We start from the raw sequence: 21,130 nt of genomic DNA on the forward strand, positions 1-21,130 counted from the left end.
GGGTCTACTGCAGATCACAAAGTTCAGAGGCCAGGCCCACTCGGAGAGAGGCAAGGCGATATGTCCCAAAAAATGTTTCCGTGGAAATGCGCTTCAAGTCTTTATCGCAAATTGTTATGGAAAGTTTGGACCAGTTCAGAACAGAAAATTAAAGAAAGCTTGGAGGCGACCTAATGGAAAGGCGAGGATTAAGACACCTCACTCTATCCGGCAGAAAGGGAAGCCAGGCAGACACGGTACCTTGTTTGTGGAGAGACAGCTCTGGCGGGGGCAGTTGTTCCTGGTGGTGAATGCACGTCGGGTCTTTGCCAAGAGAAGAGATGATCTCGTCGTCGAAGGAAAGTGAAGATCGTTGCACCACCAGGGAAGAGACCAGCCGCAGAGTGCTCCGTCATAAGGTACCACCTTTTGGTCACGGTACAGGGGTAGTGGCTATCTGGTTGCCGGGGTGCTCTGCACGGGCAATTCGACCACTGCGTCCTGGAGCGGAGAAAAAGCAAAGGGGACTGGTTGTTCCCACCAGTCAGGGGAAGAGACTCTCGGGCAGGGAGATCTCCTCTGTCGTCGGGAAGTGGTGAGTCAGTTCAGCAGAGCTCCACCGGAGGTGTCGTCGTTGCAGGTCGGCTCAGCTTTACCCTCGTCGGATTCTTAGGTCCTGTGGCGATTTCTGAAGGTCCAGTCCCAAAAGCCCTGCTTTTATGCAGAAAACCCCCATTCATTCAGCCTAGCTGTCAATCAAAACACGCTAAGTGGTGAGCGGGGTGGCTCACCACTTGGGCCAATCACACCAGAGTGCGACTGGAGTTGGCAAGGCAACTCAGTCCAGGGTGCCTAAACCCCCTCCCACACCCCTGTGGTAACCCAGACAGAAAGACACCACTTTGGAGGTTTCTGTACAGAAGCCCGCCAAAAGTGGAACAAAGGGCTCAACCTTTGGTTTAGGAGTCACAGAGACGAACACAGATGCCATTTTAAAAACCGAGTTCTGGCAGAAAATACCACCCGAATGACTTATTTAAGATAAGTAAACCGGTGGTATGTTAGAGATTAACGAGGAAAAGTATTAATCTCCAACAATGGGAAGAATCCCATAGGGTTATATTCGGGGTCGAATATAACAAGTAGTTTCCACTGCCACCAGCCAAAACTCGACGAGGGGGGACGGGACAGTGCCCCCTCGAATAACAGACCCAGGAGTAATCGAATTACCCCTACTCGTACGTCCACAATATGATGGTTTGTACTAGTTCTGTTAGTAAATTTAGGTCTAGTAAAGCCAATGGTGACTTTACATGCCCGGGGAGACAGTAGTCAGTCCCCGGGTATGGAGTCTATGATGGAGGTCCGCTAGGACGCCCCAGTGCTACGGCACGGAGGGTGCGGTGTAACACACATAGAAAAACATATGAGACCCTATGTAGTAAAAGACCCCATAGCCCATAGAACACATTGACATTCAAAGGAATTACACACATTCACGTCCAAGAGTGGGAGAAACAGAGTCTCACTCTTGGCAGGATGGAAAAAAACAAACTCCACCAGGCCCACACTCATGTCTCCCAGCACCCCCATCCCCCAGCATCCAGGGGCACCCTCCACCAGGCCCCCACTCATGTCTCCCTGCACCCCCACCTCCCACCAGTCAGGGGCACCCTCCACCAGGCCCCCACTCATGCCTCCCTGCACCCCCACCCCCCACCAGTCAGGGGCACCCTCCACCAGGCCCCCACTCATGTTCAACTCATGTCTCCCATCACCCCCACCCCCCTGCATCCAGGGGCACCCTCCACCAGGCCCCCACTCATGTCTCCCTGCACCCCCACCCCCCTGCATCCAGGGGCACCCTCCACCAGGCCCCCACTCATGTCCCCCAGCTAACATGTCATCACAATCTAGATCCTTGGCCCTTATGGTCATCCTCCAAATGCCAAACACCCACCCGAGTATTGCATCCACCCACTTAGAAACGGCAATAACATGATAGAACCCCAATTGCAAGTTTGGAAATGAACACATGTCCCTCACATACACACAATGGGTGTCAGTGAATGTCAAAACCCATATCATGATATGCATGAAACCAATGAGATGATACTACACATTGAAGTTTGAAGAAAAAATATGTATTAAAAGCAAAATAAATAAACAAAAATGGGAATTCAAAAAAATAAAAGCAGCATGTCCGTGAAATAATGCAAAACCACAAATCATAATCCAAAGGAAAGGGGTCCAAAGTCACAGTCCACAAAAGTAAATCCAATGGAAAATTAAAATCGAAAACCATTGCTCCATGGGTAAATCATTAAAAAAAAAAATCCAACAGTCAACTATATACAGATAAACAATCCAGGGTCCATGATCCCAACAGAAGAAATGAAACCTATCTAACAACACTACCTAATAAAAAAAACTATATACAAAAATGTGTCCCATTGTCCAAAAGGTCCAAAAAAAATGCAAAACCAAAGGAAACCTAACACTAACTACAGAACTATTTACAAGGTCAGCAGGCTAGTCCGACGGCTCACTTCGGGATGTTCCGGGCCAGGGCATCATCAAACTCCTGCTCAATGTCCCAGAGGCGGTCCTCCTCCATGGCCCCGAGGGTCTGCAGGGCCGTCGACATGTTCACCTCCAACTCCCTGCGGATTGCCTCGAGGCACTCGGCCCGCCTCAGGGCCCTCCTCATGGAGTTCTCCGCCCTGACCATCGTGAGCCGTGCCTCTTCCGCCCGCTGCCGGTCCGCATCTATGGTGTGGCCCGACCGCTGCCACACGGAAGACACTTACCGTCCCGGGTCCTCCTGCCCTCCGGCCGATGCCTGCCCCTCCGATGTCGAAGGCCCCGAGCCATCATGGCTCCCACCTTGTTGCTGCTGCTGCTGTGCCTCTGCCCGTGCCCTGCCTCCTGCTGCCTGCACATCCTCCACTGGCTGGGGTGCAGTCGTTGATGTGGCCACCCCTGCTGGACGTCCGACTCCCGACTGTGGCAGGGATGCATCCTCCACCAGCCTGGCCACACCGTCAGAGGCAGCTCCACAGGGCACCCAGGTGACTAATGGGTGGGAAGATGGCACGGAGGACGACTGGCGCATAGGGGGTTCAGTTGAGGAGGGGGTCTGAGCAAGCCCCATCAAACGGAGGAATCCGGCCTGGGTGACCTGTCCCAGTAGGCCGACGCGGTCAACGAGCCATTCGAGATGACGTGCAGTCTCCTCATGAAAAGACTGCAGGTCACCTCGCATGGCCCGTTGACGCAACGCCACACCAGTCAGGACAGGCTCAACCCGGACCCGGATAGCCACGTCTGCAGGCAGAGGAAGGCCAGTTGTTGTGAGCTCATCCCCTGCCTGAAAACGGGTCTGAACGTAGGCATCCCTGCTGGTGCAAGATGATGCAGTGACAGGATCAGGGACAGGATTGCACACAGGCACCTCCGCGGCGGCCTGTGCTGCCTCCTGTCCCTGGTCCTGCACTGCACCACTAGCACCAGTGGAATCCCCACCTCCAGACCCCGTCTCTGTTGCTTGCACGGCCTACTCCTCCACCAAACCCCCCACCAACCTGGATGACTCCGTGCCATCTTCCCCCGTTGGGCCCTGTGGGGTCCCAGCAGCCCCTTCTGCTGCCGAGGAGTCCAACTCGGACCTCCGCCTCTTGGACCTCCCCCCGGCAGCTGCGCCCTGGGACGCGGCACCGGACTCCTCACTCCCTGACGAGATCACAACCTGGGAGGGGAGCCGGGCCTTGCGTCTCCGGCTGGCGGTGCGATCCCCGCCGCTGTGCTCCACAGCACCTTCTCCGCCCTCTTCATCAGTTGACGCTGCAGACAGGGAGAAATAAAACACAGGCATCAGGGCACTGTACAATGGACACATACACACATGACAGTTGTACATGAGTGGCATTGGCAAACCTCAGACATGGCATCACAATCGCCAACACACATGTCATTTCAACTTGCACACATGAGCCATACCACAGCCATATCGCAACTGCCAGCACCATCCATACACATACAACAGCATGAGCAGGCAAAGGTGAGCCAGACATCACATGCAACACAGGGAGTGCACTACACATGCACACACACCACCACACTTGCATGCATGTGTACACCTCTGCCAACTGTCGCAGTGTTCAGATGGGCATCCATGTCACATCTGCCAATCAGGCTTCCACATCCCGCTGTCACATGCATCCATGTTGCATCACTGTTGCACCTTTGTCAAATACACACACATGCACATGTACACAGTGCTGATACATGCAGCTGAAAATAACATCCATGTGTGACATCACGAACATGCCTACTTACATACACATTCATCCAAACATGTGTGCCCACACAACTGCATTTGGCATGCAAGCCTACACACACAAGCACCATCCATGTCTCACACATGACAGCCCTCGCATGTGTTAGCCTCACGGCCCTGTACACCCCCACCCATACTCGGCCCCATACAAACACATGTGCAACCTGCACACTACTGGCACATCACCACACGCACAGCTTACAATCATGATGCATGTACACTTACCGCTCGACTCCAGACGGGTCTGCCTCTCAAGGACCTGGACGTGGAACGCTGGGGATATGCATTCCAGGACCCTCATCTGATCATCTGACAAGTGGCCCTGGCGCCCCTTAGCATCCGCTGCCTTCAAGAGGCACCGGGCCTTGTTGAGGGTCCTGGACCTGAAGTCCTCCCAGCGCTTCTTGACATGTTGGAAGTCGCGGACTGCCACCCCCTCCGCGTTGATGGCTGTCACAATGTCCGTCCAGATCCGAGTCAGTCCTTCCTTGTCGGCGCGCAAACTTCCGAAGAGGGCATCATACTGCCCCAGGACTTGCTCCACCAGGACACCAACTTCGGTGGCAGTGAAGCTGGTGCCCCTCTGCCTCTCTGGCCGGGAGTTGTCAGTGGTGCCAGATGTTGCAGTGCCCGACATGACAACCCCAGAGGCAGGAGTGGGTGGGCAACTGGGTCCTGGGGCTGGGCTGTGGAGTGATGGAATCCCAGTCGGGAGTCTTCGGTTCCAGCAGGGGTGGTCACAGCAACAGCACCCCTGGCTGATGTGCAGGCAGCAAATGGCAGGGCACGTGGGCAGCAGGCAATCAGGCAGCAGCAGATGACAGGTGGGAGCGTGCTTGAGGCTCTGGGGGGCAGTAATTCGGCCTTCTGGGCAGGAGCATGGTCTTCCGTGTGCTTATGCGTGGCCAGCTTGATACGGAGTGATTTGGCATGTGAAAATCCAGCACGTCTGCGTGTAATTCGAGGAAAGGGCCTTAGCGCGTAAGCGTGTCAGCACACGTACGCGAATTCATTTGCCCAAAGGCCAACAGCGCGTATGCGCGTCTGCGACGTGCGTGTGCGGGCGTTTCCCTGTACACGGGTGCATGTTACACGTCCAATGACTGCACGTCAGAGTGTCAGCGCGTGTAATTGGAGGATGGGGCCTTAGCGCGTACACGCGGATGTGACGCTGGACGTGTGGGCATGTTTAAAAGGTACGTGTAGAACGCCATTTCCTTGTATGTGCTTTCCGTGGAGAGCGAGTGGGTGAAATCTGTACTTCTTGTCGGTTCACACGCGATTTACTTCATGGCGTTCCAAGTTCGTACTCCCTGTTACCTCTGACAGCTTTTTCTCTTCTTGTCTTTTTCCTGGGCCTGTTTCCTCAAACAGCGTTCCCTTCTCCTGTTGTCCTGTCTCCTCAGACAGCGTACAATTCTTCTTTTGGCGGGGGTGTTGCCAACGTGCACACGCGATTTTTCCTGGCAGACGGTGAGTTGCGCACATATTTGACATCTGTGCTTGCCCTGTGTGTTGCCTACCCCTTCAGAGGTCAGTCTAGGCTGCGTGTGACACGCATACGTTCATTTTTGTGTTTCTGGGTGCCACAGCGTAGTGCAGGTTTTTTTTTCCACACACGTGGTCTAGGAGGGGTTGCGTGCACATTATCTCTCTTTTTTCGGGGTGCCTGTGTGTTGCGTGACCCGTCATCTTCCCCCAGGAGTCACATACAGCCTTGCTAGAGCACCAGGGAATGAATCCCATCTAGTACCCTACTCCTTTGACCCCCAATTGCCCAGGACAATAGTTTACTGCAATTCCCATATGCACAACAACATCAGTGCCATGGTTGGGAGGCGAGCACGCAGTAAGGGTGGCAAAGGTGGGCGAGCTACAAGAGGTGGCCGTGGTGGATATGGTAGGGGACGTGGCCAGGACTTGCAGGATGCCCCTAGCCCTGCATGTGTGGGTGACCAGTCAGGGACACCCATGCCCCCCCCCTAGGTTGAGGGTAACGTGGCTGACACCATCCCTGCTCAGCCCTTGTTGGAACAGCCCATTGTGGCAGCAGACCTGGCACTGGGTGACTCCATGGTTGACTTCCAGGTCAGCAGGTCTAGGCCACGTGTGGCGGTGCACGTTGGTGTCACCAGCCCACGTGGATCAGGGGCAGCTATGTCATCTGCTGCCCCGAGTAGTCAGGGTGCAGAGGCTGCAGGGGCAGCTGTGGCTCCATCCACCCCAGCTCTGAGTGTCCCAGCCAGGACATTGTCAGTCCTAGTCCATCCTGCTGACATTCCCCCTGACCACATCACACTTCAGCTAATGCCTGCACCAACTCCCATGGTGAGTGTTCATTCCCACACTCCTAGTCCACAGTCCACCGGGGCTCCTGCCCCTAGTGTCCAGAGCGGTGTAGGACACTCAGTATCACCACCACCTTCCAAGCGGAAGAGGAAGAGTGCTCGTCCAGTACAGGCTGATGCCCCAGGCACGGCTACACAGTCCGGCCCACCAAGGAAGCCCTGCTTCAATCGGTTTGAACTTGATGCACTTGTGGAGTATGTGTCCGCACATGACAGCGAAATGGTGATTACTGCAGGATGCAAGACCACGCCTGCACAATGTCAGGCACACTGGCAGACCATTGCGGAACTCATAAGTGCCCTTGGATTCGTGAGGCGCACAGCTAATGATTGCTACAAGCGCTGGAATGACCTTAAGCGCAGGGCAAAGAAAAAGCTGGCCTCAAGTCATGCCGCAACTCTAGTGACTGGAGGTGGGTCTCCGGCAGAGGACATAGAACTCACTCCACATGAGTATGTTGCTGGGACCTACGTCACTGAGGAACAGATCCAAGGCGTGGGAGACCTGCCAGATTACGAGGCATTGTCTGGTGAGTGCACATGCATGTGTGTGTCATCCATGTGCATGGCGTGTGTGTGAGTGCTTCTGATTGAGTGCCAGGTGAGGGGGTGTGTGCCTGAGTGGTTTGGGTCACCCATGTGCTTCATCCAATACATTCTGCGCACCAGGATTTGGGTGTTGCAGTATCCCTTCTGGCAACAGTAGACATTCAGCCCAACCTCACGCCAGTTGCCCTTGAATTGTCATCTTGTCACAACATTGTTGCGTATTATTCTGTGTTCATTCAGGCTGATTGTCTGCATTCCACCACTTTCACTAGGCATTTCTCAGTCCTATTGTCACATGTGTGACATGGCTAGGTTACATGCCATCTGTGTGATGGCATGTGTCATGTATTGTATTGGACATGCCAATCACAGGCCAATGTGTGATGGCACTGCTAGGCAGCATGCAGCATATTTGTTAGTCTTCCATCTTGGTGTCATCAATGTGTGCCATTTGCCTCCCCTTCATACGCAGTGACAGTGCATGCATGGGAGGGTTATAGTCATGTGGTACATGTGTCAATGAAGTACTGTTTCTGTTGCTTCTCAGCCCTAATTGTGTTCCATGTTGCTAATGCCTGTTCCCATTTCTTTTCTTTCATGTCTTTGCAGGGGATGAAGCACTTGATACTGCTGGGGTTGTGGAGATGGTGCAGACCCAGGAGGGGTCTCAGGCCCGACCGGGCACCAGTGAGAGACGTGGTGTGGTGGTGGGTGAGAACCCACACTTGCTGCAGGCCGTCATCTCAAGGGGTGTCTCTGGGTGCACCTCCCCCGAGCTCTATTCAGGTGTCGATTCGGATGATGAGACCTATGTTGCGTCGCAGGTAAGTGTCTCTGGGAGGGATTCTGTACTGTCCAACCCACCTGCACCAGAGGTAGAACCCTCAATGGGGATGTCAGTGTTAGTAGGTCAGCCTTTGGTGGTTACGGATGCAGGGTCACACTCCGCTACATCTGATCCTGTTCCTGGGCCAGCAGATCAGAGGGGGGAATGCAGTCCTGCAGCCTCAGGCAGTGCCGGCACAGCAATGCGCAGTTCGCCTTGCCCCAGACAGGTGTGGTGCCCGCCGACGTGGTGGCCGTACGCCACCTGGCAATACCGCATGGGAGCAATCCATATACGGTATGGCAAACCAACAGGCAGCATCAACTGAAATGATGGCTCAGGCCATGGATAGGGTGACCACTTCCATTGTCCCCCAAGAAAGGCTAATTGAACAACTACAGCAGGCAACAGACTCCATTAGCCAGTCACACAGGGAGGACATGTTGGCATCCAACAGGGACAGGCGTGCGGTACTGGAGACTCTGCGGGAAGCCATTTCCATTGAGTCCCAGGGCCACAGGGAAGCCCTGAGGGTGGAACTCCGTCAGCTCAGGGCAACTCTGGTTGAGCTTGAGGCTTCAGCTAACACGAGGACAGAACAGAAGCTGGAGCGGCTCACACGTACGCTCTCAGCTGAGATGCAGGCAACTAGGGCGGAGGTCCGGGCATCCCGTGAGTTGTTGCATGGGGACCTCCGAACAATTATCCTCCAGAACCAGACCTTCCACACCCGCATGCTTGCTGCCATGGAGGACCAGACTAGGGCTTTGCGTGGGCTGCCTCCCATAGTGCCACCACCTCCTGATGCAGCTGCAGAGGGTGAGGAGAGTGACAGCAGCGATTCTCCCACAATAGGTTAGCCGTGCAGGCCATGAGCCCATGGAGGTGTTTTTTTTTCGCAAGATCCACACAGGTGGGTTTTGGTGTGCACCCTGTCCTCGGACCTCCTGGGTGGCCTCCCCCAACCCCCCAGGCCCATTAATGGCCATTTTTGATTTATTTATTTATTTATTTTATTTATTTTTGATTTTTGATTTTTTGGACAGTGTGTTGCCTTGTGTGGCTCCCGTGGGCATATGCTGTATTGTGGCTGGGCACATGCAGGCTTGTCCTGTATTTGGGTCAGATGCTTGGGTTTGTGTGACACACACCCCTCCTGCTTCCCGTTTCCATGGGCTTGCAAAGGGTGTGCCCAAGTGACATTGACTTACACGGTGACGTTGGACTCCCATTTGATGTGTGGGCAGTCTGTAGTCAATACTGTGTATACATTCCTAGTGCATATTGTTGTTGTATTGTAAACTGCATGGTGTATTGATATGTGCCTCTGCATCCATCTCATCCTCCTAATTTGCAGGTCCATTTCTCATGTCTTCACAAGGCGGTCTACTTTGGGACTGGAGTCCATGTTGTAAGCAGTGCACCTACACTCTTGCATGGCGCTAACACTGTATACTTGGAAGTGTTCGAAGTGCTGCCATTATCAGGTAGTGAGGCTACCATTTTTTTAAGTCCGTACTGTCATGTTTATGGGAGGTTGTGTAGGTGATTGGTATTCTTGGTAAGTATTTGGTAATGTGTGTTGTTGGTCCTGCATTACTGTGAGCATTTCATGTGTGGCCAGTTTCCATTAGGGACACTGTAGTTGGTGACACTTGGGGCATGTTGTGGGGATTAATTTGTTTGCTCTCACATTGCATGACATGCCATGGTGTGTTGTGTGGCCGTGCCGGGGAGGGGTTGGGTGACATGGCACTGTTCTCATGTTGTATTTTGCAAGTGGGTATTGATTTTTGCTGCATGGAAGTGTGTCTTTTGATGACACTGCATTGGTGGTGTTTGTGTAGGTAGGGATGCACACATTGTGACACTTCCAGATGAACAATCTCAGGCTGCTATGGTTCTGACAGTTGACGGTCCCTTTGTTCATCATAATTGTCAGATTGAGTCATCATTGATTGTCAGATGATATGTGCCAGGGCTGTGTACACTCCACAGGGGTGTGCTTTCTATGTGAAGTAATTAGCCACCAGCTGCGTACGGGATGCCTCACCCCATGCCCTTTCCCCTCCCATGCGCAGCGGGCGTGCATGTGGTTGGGGATGTGGGGGCACCACCATGTCCACAGCCAGGCCCCGGCGTGTTGCAACATTGTGCAGGACACATGCTGCCACTATGATCCTGCACACTACTGGGGGAGCGTATAACAGCTGCCCGCCAGAACGGGAGCGAAAGCGTGACTTGAGCATTCCGAATGTGCGCTCCACTATGCCCCGTGTTGCAATATGGGCTGTGTTGTATCTTACCTCGGGAGGCGTGATGGGGTTCTGAATTGGCGTCATCATGTGTGTGCTCAGAGGGTAGGCACCTCTGGGGAGGTGGTGATGGGGATCATTAGTGGGGTATTGGCATTACTCTGTATCTGTCATGTATGCGTGTGCTGTGGCATTTCTACTCACCAAGCAGCCATTCATTGCCATGCCGCCCAGCTTCCATGTCCCGGTTTAGGGTTGACATCCTTTAAATGAAGCTGTCGTGGGTGGACCCTGGATAGTTGGTATATACTGAGGTGATGATTCCCTTGGCATCACATACTACCTGGACGTTGATGGAATGCCAGTGCTTGCGGTTTCTATAGATGTGCTCAGATACCCTGGGGGGACGTAGGGAATTGTGCCACCCTGTAGAAATCCTGGCTGACAGCCTGCCTTTCTGCAGGTGTTCTGGGCAGGTATATGTGCCTGCGGACTGATGGGCGTGCAGTGATGATGGACAACACCTGGTGTAGGCACCATGACTGCGTGGCCTGTGACACCCCCCCCACTACGGCACTTGTCCGCTGAAATGATCCGGTAGCCAAGAAGTGCAGTACATTGAGGACCTTCTCCAGGGGGCTGAATGCTTGGGAGCACAGGGTGGGTGATGTGAGGTCATCCTCCCACTTACTGACCAGGTCGAGTATTATGTGTGGTGGAAACCTGTACCTCCCATATACCTGGTCATCTGGCATACCAAATAGGCTGGTTCTGGGTGTGAAGATTCTGGCCCTGACTATCCTTCTCCTCCTCCTGCGGTATCCCACGGCCACTGCTGCTAGGAACGGTATATTCATCCTGGCGTCTGAGCTTGTTTGTTGTTTGCGCACTCTTTTATGCTATGCGGGACGTGCGCCTGCTTCATGCTGGCATACGTGTTTTAGGATTGGTCCTTTTATTTTTTGGTGCGTTGTAGGCGAGCGTGTAAATCTTCCCGCCCACCCCAGGAATACACGTAACACGCTCTCCCAGGCCCAGTCGCGGGTAAATAATCCCGTCCACCCCTGGAATACACGTACCCCACTCTCACAGGCACAGTCGCGTGTGTAACTTCACGCGCACACACCGAAATACACGTACCCTGCAAATTCGCATGTGAAACTTCCCGCGCACCCCGAAATACACGTACCCTGCTGAAATCGCATGTGGAACTTCCAGCGAACCCTGTAATACACGTACCCTGCTGATATTGCGTGTCAGACTACACACGCAACCCTGATATACACGTACACAGGCAAATCGCACTGCTGGGGGGTGGGGGAGGTGGTAGGAAGGAGTGGGGCCTGGTGGAGGGTGCCCCTGGATGCAGGGGGGTGGGGGTGCAGGGAGACATGAGTGGAGGGTGCCCCACAGTGCTGGAGGGTGGGGGTGCTGGGAGACATGAGTGGGGGCCTGGTGGAGGGTGTCCCTGACTGGTGGGGGGTGGGGGTGCTGGGAGACATGACTGGGGGCCTGGTGGAGGGTGCCCCTGACTGGTGGGGGTGCTGGGAGACATGGGTGGGGGCCTGGTGGAGGGTGCCCCTGACTGGTGGAGGGTGGGGGTGCAGGGAGACATGAGTGGGGGCCTGGTGGAGGGTGCCCCACAGTGCTGGGGGGTGGGGGTGCAGGGGGACATGAGTGGGGGCCTGGTGGAGGGTGCCCCTGGATGCAGGGGGGTGGGGGTGCTGGGAGACATGAGTGGGGGCCTGGTGGAGGGTGCCCCTGGATGCAGGGGGGTGGGGGTGCGGGAGACATGAGTGGGGGCCTGGTGGAGGGTGCCCCTGGATGCAGGGGTGTGGGGGTGCTGGGAGACATGAGTGGGGGCCTGGTGAAGGGTGCCCCTGGATGCAGGGGGGTGGGGGTGCTGGGAGTCATGAGTGGGGGCCTGGTGGAGGGTGCTCCTGGATGCAGGGGGGTGGGGGTGCTGGGAGACATGAGTGGGGGCCTGGTGGAGGGTGCCCCTGACTGGTGGGGGTGGGGGTGCTGGGAGACATGAGTGGGGGCCTGGTGGAGGGTGCCCCTGGATGCAGGGGGGTGGGGGTGCAGGGAGACATGCGTGGGGGCATGGTGGAGGGTGCCCCTGGATGCTGTGGGGTGGGGGTGCAAGAAGACATGAGTTGGACATGAGTGGGGGCCTGGTGGAGGGTGCCCCTGACTGGTGGGGGTGGGGGTGCAGGGAGACATGAGTGGAGGCCTGGTGGAGGGTGCCCCTGACTGGTGTGGGGTGCAGGTGATGGGAGACATGAGTGGGGGCCTGGTGGAGGGTGCCCCTGACTGGTGTGGGGGTGGGGGTGCAGGGAGACATGAGTGGGGGCCTGGGGGAGGGTGCTCCACAGTGCTGGGGGGTGGGGGTGCTGGGAGACATGAGTGGGGGCCTGGTGGAGGGTGCCCCTGGATGCAGGGGGTGGGGGTGCTGGGAGACATGAGTGGGGGCCTGGTGGAGGGTTCCCCTGGATGCAGGGGGGTGGGGGTGCAGGGAGACATGAGTGGGGGACTGGTGGAGGGTGCCCATGGATGCAGGGGGGTGGGGGTGCTGGGAGACATGAGTGGGGGCCTGGTGGAGGGTGCCCCTGGATGCAGGGGGGTGGGGGTGCTGGGAGACATGAGTGGGGGCCTGGTGGAGGGTGCCCCTGGATGTAGGGGGCTGGGGGTGCTGAGAGACATGCGTGGGGGCCTAGTGGAGGGTGCCCCACAGTGCTGGGGGGTGGGGGTGCTGGGAAACATGAGTGGGGGCCTGGTGGAGGGTGCCCCTGGATGCAGGGGGGTGGGGGTGCTGGAAGACATGAGTGGGGGTCTGGTGGAGAGTGCCCCTGGATGCAGAGGGGTGGGGGTGCTGGGAGACATGAGAGGGGGCCTGGTGGAGGGTGCCCCTAACTGGTGGGGGGTGGGGGTGCTGGGAGACATGAGTGGGGGCCTGGTGGAGGGTGCCCCTGACTGGTGGGGGGTGGGGGTGCAGGGAGACATGAGTGGGGGCCTGGGGGAGGGTGCTCCACAGTGCTGGGGGGTGGGGGTGCTGGGAGACATGAGTGGGGGCCTGGTGGAGGGTGCCCCTGGATGCAGGGGGTGGGGGTGCTGGGAGACATGAGTAGGGGCCTGGTGGAGGGTGCCCCTGACTGGTGGGGGTGCTGGGAGACATGAGTGGGGGCCTGGTGGAGGGTGCCCCTGACTGGTGGGAGGTGGGGGTGCAGGGAGACATGAGTGGGGGCCTGGTGGAGGGTGCTCCACAGTGCTGGGGGGTGGGGATGCAGGGGGACATGAGTGGGGGCCTGGTGGAGGGTGCCCCTGGATGCAGGGGGTGGGGGTGCTGGGAGACATGAGTGGGGGCCTGGTGGAGGGTGCCCCTGACTGGTGGGGGTGCTGGGAGACATGAGTGGGGGCCTGGTGGAGGGTGCCCCTGACTGGTGGGGGGTGGGGGTGCAGGGAGACATGAGTGGGGGCGTGGTGGAGGGTGCCCCACAGTGCTGGGGGGTGGGGATGCAGGGGGACATGAGTGGGGGCCTGGTGGAGGGTGCCCCTGGATGCAGGGGGATGGGGCGCTGGGAGACATGAGTGGGGGCCTGGTGGAGGGTGCCCCTGGATGCAGGGGGGTGCGGGTGCAGGGAAACATGAGTGGGGGCCTGGTGGAGGGTGCCCCTGGATACAGGGGGGTGGGGGTGTTGGAAGACATGAGTGGGGGCCTGGTGGAGGGTGCCCCTGGATGCAGAGGGGTGGGGGTGCTGGGAGACATGAGAGGGGGCCTGGTGGAGGGTGCCCCTGACGGGTGGGGGGTGGGGGTGCTGGGAGACATGAGTGGGGGCCTGGTGGAGGGTGCATGGCCATGGTGGATGGGCTGCCTGCAGGACATATGCAGGGGTGCAGGGTAGTCCCCTGTGGTGTGGGCCGCCTGCAGGGGCCGTGGAGTGTGTAGGGGGAACAGCTGGGAGGACCCACACGGCCAATTCACATGTGGGACTCCTCGGCACCCCAGAAATACACGTAGGCTGCTGGATTCGCGTGTGGAATTTTCCGCGCACCCAGAGTACACGTACCCTGCTGAAATTGCATGTGGAACTTCACACGCACACCGAAATACACGTACCCTGCTAATTCGCGTGTGAAACTTCCCCCGCACACCGAAATACACGTACCCTGCTAATTTGCGTGTGAAACTTCCCGCGCACCCCGAAATACACGGACCCAGGGCAATCGCGTGTGGAACTTCCCGCGAACCCCGTAATACACGTACCCTGCCAATTCGCGTGTGAAACTTCCCGTGCACCCCGGAATACACGTGCCCAGGCCAATCGCAGGTGGAACATCCCGCGAACCGCGTAATACACGCACACACTATTTTTCCCACAGCAGGTTTCCGTGTTTGTCGGTACCCCTTTGCACCTCATTTGTCCTAGAGGGTCACTGTATGGACCATTCATCATAGCTTTATATGGGTGCTTTTTGTTAGCGCACATTTTGGCGCACATTTATTTCAGGCGCAGGGATGCTACTGCCTGCTCTCTTGTGGCGTACTTGTTTGGCACCGTGCGCGTCTTTCACCGTGCGCTTGTTTGCGCTATTGGATTCCATGAATATGGGTTGTAGGCGAGCGTGTGGGCGTTCCGCGCACTTGCCTCCTGTACTTCCCCTGTGACGCCCATATTTTCACGCGTTGTTCCCCATTCCGAGTGTTACGTGCCGTGTTCCGCCTACTTTTGTGATGTGCGCCGCGCTATGTGCGATTTTGCAGTGGCCGTGGCGCACGCCGTTGGATGACCTGTGCGCCAGTGTGCGCCGCACACTTTTTCAGTGCACATTCAATGTATTTCTCGCGCACGGACTTCCATGAATCGATGTGCGCTGGTTTCCCTGCGATTTTCGCAGTTGCACTGCGATTTTCGCACTTTTACTGTGAATCGCACGTTTTGGTACCTCTGCGCAGGAATTTTCGGTATTCCATTGGCTCGTGGTAGTCTGTCATATCTTCGCGGGTACAGGGTTTTCTCAAAGGATACCTTGTTTCAAGGACTTTTCGTGGTATAGGTACCATCACTGGCGTTGTGCATGGATGGTACTATAAAATAAAGGATGACTACCTAGGAAAGAGAAAGGTATTAGGTAGTTTCTGTAATTTACTGTGATCTTCCATCAGCCTAAGTGCAGAGAAGGACCAGAGTAAAGGGGCAGCAACAGAAAAAGCTTTGCCACCAAATTGCTTCTTTTTAAACCTGGGTACAACCAGGTGACACAGGTTTGCAGAGCAAAGATTTCTGGTTGGAAGGTAAGGGAGGATTTTCTTTTGAAGAAAAAGAGCACCCTGCTTATTCAGGGGTCGTTGAGTCAAGAAAAGAGCTTTAAACTAGTCCTGCTGACTACAGGAAGCCAATGAATCTGGGCCAAAATCGGGGAGATTTGCGCATATTTTAGCAGATCAAAAGGATTTTCAGTCGCTTGATAACATATTTGGGCTGAGCCAGAAGGGACGCATTACAGTGATTAAGGATACCTGAGATTGCTGAAGCGACAACTCGTCCCCGCTGAGGTGGTGGTAAAAATGGTAGCACTTTTTTAAGATTTTCAATTTAAAAAAGCCTCCCTTACAGGACACACTGACCTGCAGCTCAGGTGACAAAGATGCTGCAACTTTAACTCCAAGACTGTTAACTGAGTCAACCAGTGTGGGGAACGTCCCTCGGTAAGAAGACCAGAAATCTTGCACTGCACCTGAAAGGTGGTAAAGAAAGAGTCTGGAATGGTCTGACAAAAAGGATACAAACAAGATAGTGTTCAATAGTGTCAAATGTGGCCGATAGGTCTAGTAATATCAAAAGGCCAACTCTGCCATGGTCCTTAACAATGCTGGCTTCATCAATGACAGAGACAATTACTGACTCAGTACCCATCAGTGGACGGAATCTAGATTGAAAAGGAACAAGCATGGACACAAACTCAATGAAGTTCCTGAGATGAGTAGTAATTATGGCCAGAAGGACCTTCATTAAGAATCTGAAGAGTGAAATGGGGTGGAAGTTTGCAGGCAGGGCAGGGTGAAGGTTAGGCTTTTTAAGGAGGGGAGTAACTAAAGCATGCTTAGGATCGGTGGGAACAAATGAGTCACCATGAGTCAGTGAATAATTTATGGCAGAGCTAATAGTTGGAGCTAAATCAGTACTAAGCACTTGCCGAGGGATTGTGTCCCATGGCAAGCAGGATTTAATCTGTGAGACAACTTGAAGGAGATAATCATCCTTAAACTCAGCAAACAAAGAGAATGATGTATGCTGAGATGATGACAAAAGAATATGAGTTGAACTAAAAGGAGCATCTTTAGGGCGGGCCACAATACTTGCCCTAATATTAAAACTTTTCTGAATTAATAAATCAGACAGGGAGTCGCAAAGTAGCTGTGTAGAGCAGATCGGGTTACAAATGATGTCCGGGGATGAACATTTTTTTATCACCATGAACAGTTCTTTAGGTTTGTTAGGAGCCCTATAAATATGATTGGCGAAGAAGGTCGATTTTGCCTCTCTGATAGCTAGATGATATTTAAGATGGCTGGCTTTTAAGGGGACTTTGTCTGCCAGATGATAAGCAGAGTGCCAGTTGTGTTTGGCTTGTTTATGTAGGATCTTAAATTCCCCAAGGGAAGGAGTATTCCAAGGAGCGGAACGATTGTGAGATTTATTTGTAACTTTGATGGCGCATCCATATCCACAACATTGGAAAAAAGCACCCGGAAGGACTGTTAAAGGATCAGACATGGTATTTATGGAGCAAGAGAGATTGAGATACTCACAACTGTGTTAACTTATCTCCAGTCTTGATGCAAACAGTCTGACGGACTACAAGGTGTACATGGTAGCCTACACAATTAGGTGAAATGTGTGAAAAAGTGATCTGACCACAGTAAAGGAAGAGCAGAGTGAACCTTAACTGTTTCTGCAACAGCACAAATTAAGTCTAGATTATAGCCCTTAACATGCGTGAGGCCATGACCTAATGAGTCAAATGAGAGGCATCCGGCCAAACAAAAAAATCACCCAAGATAAATAGAGTATTTCGGATTAAGTCTTTGAAACTTCTGCAAACAGTGAGCTGGCCCATGGAAGATGGTACACAATAAGGAAGTAAAAAGTAGAGGTCGATGAGAAGGACTTGCGGACAAGATGTTCCATTTTAATGCTATGTGCAAGTGTAATCACAGAGCATTGAAAGTGCCATTTGAATATGAAGGTCACACCACCACCAGGGTGAGTCGCCACTGGTCAGCGTGTACAAAAGCATAGGATGAGGGGAGAGCCTGGATTAAATCAGGTATAGAAGAATCTGTAATACAGGTTTCTGAGATTGGAATACAATCAAGAACATGTGTGGATAGCAAATCAAACACATCATACTGGTGTTTTACTAAGGAGTGTGCGTTACAGAGTGAACCAAAAAACGACCGCTCAGGATACAGGGGAGGATATCCAACAAAAGGAAAAACCCAGGGAGGGGGCAAAAGTGTGTCAGTCAGCACTAACATGCAATGAAATGATTTTCTACAGGTAATATGTGTTGACAAACTCACATGTAGAATCTCATTGGCATAAAAATGATCTTATGGGCAGAGCCCGGTCGAGGCCCGGATGGGCACATACGGGCTTAACTTTGGCACAAATTTGATGCATGTCTACTGCATACGCCCAGTGCACATATGGCAGGGTCTATACATCATATAGCGTCCTGTATCACCCTAGTCAAATCTCTGGATGGATAAGCGATCAACAGGAACAACAGACTGCTGTTCAGCTCTAGGTGGCAGTTTAAAGAAAAGATGTGATTCCCTGACTCTAAACAGGAAGTAAAATGCATGCAAGTCAATTTCCATGGGGTTGGGCATCCTCCTAGTTAGCAGAGCGTGGTCAAATCCACAAAGTATATTTTACAAATGTAATAAATCAATCCAAATCAGAACGGCGAAAAATCACAATAACTAAAGAACAACTGGCTAAAGTGTTCTGTCTAAAAATATTGTATATACATATCAGTGGATTTAAAATAATCAAGCAATCAGTATTTCAATAAAAACAGCACCTGGAAGTGCCGCAAGTACACTGACACTGTTAACTGTTGAGAATGTCGCTGGGAATGTTCGATCTGCATTAAGGACTGTTTTATGCTGGCAGACGCGGAGCTGACTCACCGCGGAGCGGACATCAAGGAGGAGGACGTCTCATGCGGCAACACAGAAGTTGCCTGACCTAAGTAATTGCACTTTTTTAGTTATTCAGAACGAGTGTCCTGACTTCACTCAGCAAAGGCAGAGCCGCACTATTGGCGTGTAAACGTATGGACACCAGTATTGTACACACCCTCAGGATGACACTCCTCCTCTCTCTTACCTCCTAGAATCACTGTGATTAGATCTGAAACTCAGCCCCCTCCCCTGTATCCTCGCTAGAAAGCTTTATCTACCCAGAGTGCAGCGCAGCTGCGCGCGCACCTAGAAGTACCGCAAGTACACTGTCAACTGTTTACTGTGTACAGTGTTTGGTAGGTAGAAAAGGTGAATTTTTAGAATCTTTTTTATGATTGATAGACTTCCTTTTAACTGAATACATATATTGTCTGCCTAGTGTCTAGCTAATCTTAAAGCATAAAGAAAACAATGGACCTACGTTCCACCGAAAATTCCCACGAGAAATGATATGACCCTGCACACCGCAAAATGAAGCAAGCAAATATTGTTAATCATAATAATATGTCAGAACCCAGAACTAACCCGGCATGTGAACAAAAGATAATTTTCCAACCTGGGGCCAGATTACAGAAACTTTGCACCGGTGCAAGTGCAAAGTTGTACGGTATTAGCACTAGGGCAAAGTTTACCCTATTTTTAAAAACAGTGGCACACACTAGAAAACGATTGTACCATGACAAGGGCAGTCTGACATATTAAAAGCACCAGGGCAGAAATTGCCCTAGTGCAAAAAAGATGCACTCTTGACTATATGATTGTGAATAGAAGTGCCCAGGAGTTAGCATGCGACATGGCTGTTGGATGTAGAGAAGAAAGTGATCACTTGCCACTATATCTGCTGCTAAGAGAAAAAGTAAAAAACAGAAGTATCTATCAAATGAATGGTGAGATTGGAATAAATACAGCAGGCAATCATATTAAATGGAATCCAACAAACATTCAAAAAGGCAATGCCGTGGCTATTCAACTGCTGGACACTTTTATTCTGAACCATGAACTGACTCCTATGAAATCGGAGAATAAGATCTTTGATGACTTTGAGGATGTAACTAACAAAATTAAGACAAAAATCATGGCTAAATGTAAATATAGATCAGTAAATGGAAAATGGAATCTGACCCACCATAAGAAATTTGACAACGATATCCATTTAAGAAAAAAATTGTTAAGGTCAAATATTCGTGTATGTATTAATAAGAATGAAATAAGCAGAACTGAAAAGATACGTGAACTTAAAAGTCAGTATAAGAGGTGGAAAAAATCTCATCTGAAAAAGAAACAAGATGAGATTTGGCTTACCCTGGCAAATGCAGCAAAAAATAAAAACGATCGGAAATGTGGGACATTATTAATGAAAAAAAAAAAAATTCTTCCGATTAATTGTATCCCTGAGAGTGGCTGGACTGCACATGTTAAAAAGACCCTGTGGGGGGGCGCTGTTGAGCGCCGAACAAGATGGCCGCCTGAGCGTAGCTCTCCGTGGTCTGCAGATCCCATGATCCTTTTTTGGGCACCTTCCCGATCTGGCACCCTGCCCTGGAGGGCACGACTGATCCTCTGAGGGGACCTGGCACCACTTGGTCTTGCTCCTGTTCAAATCGGAGCTGGTGATCCTGAGATCCGGGCGCCCCTTCGCCCTTCCCCCTCCGCCGGCGCGGCATCGCGCCAATACCCGGCCTGAGGGAGACGCACCTACCTTCCTGCGTTCCAGGAACTTCTGGCTGCTCTGGGGAGGGGCCGCGGTGTGCCCCGGGGCCCTGTCCCTCATCGCCTGCTCCTGCTTGGTCCCACCGTGTGGGATTGTGTCTCCCGGGGCCGCGGACCCCTCGTTTGCCCCGGGGCTGCCTCCTACCGCTGCAGAGGCCCCGCGGCTGTGGCCGCTGCTGCTGGGCGGCTCCTCGCCTCCCCTGGACTGGAGATCCTCCCCACATCGGGGACTGCCGACCGCTCCGGGGGGGATCTGTGTTGTGCCCGTGGTCCCGGCCCCCGTCGCCCGCTTACACCTGGGCCCGTCTCGCGCGGGAGGTCCCCCTGGAGCCGCGGCCTCGCGCTGGCCCCTGGACTGCCTGCGGCCACACGTGGACCCCGGAGGGTCTTCCTCGGTGCTGCCACGGCCGGTCTTCCTCTGCTCTTGGCCCGTACCTTGCTGGTGCCCCCCCCCCCCGTGGCAGACCCCGGCGCCCTTGGACGCGGAGCCGGGAGTGATAAAGGTATGTCAAGAGGCGGTGCTGCTGCGCGCCCCCCCTGCTTGATTCTGTGACTCTGGGGCAACCCCTCCTGTGCTGGCTGTGCTCGGGCTGCGGGCCCTCCTGCTTTGTGGTTCCATCTTCACCTGTCCGCCCTACTGGGGGAGCCCTAATCTTCGCTGGCCGCCCGCATCCCTGCACTGGGGGGCCCCCTATCTCCTGAGCGGGCCGCGGCGCTCCTGTTGCCACTAATTCTTGCTGGATCTGTTGTTTACCTGGGGCCCACCTTACCCCACAATGCTGACTTCGAGCCCGAGATCGGCCTGCCCTACTGCCAGGTCATTGAGCCAGGGAGCGCTCCCCCTTACTCACCGTACTCAGTCATCTACGC

The sequence above is a fragment of the Ambystoma mexicanum genome, chromosome 6q, assembly GCF_040938575.1.
Source record: "Ambystoma mexicanum isolate Mex_15411 chromosome 6q, UKY_AmexF1_1, whole genome shotgun sequence".
Classification (NCBI taxonomy): Eukaryota; Metazoa; Chordata; class Amphibia; order Caudata; family Ambystomatidae; genus Ambystoma; species Ambystoma mexicanum.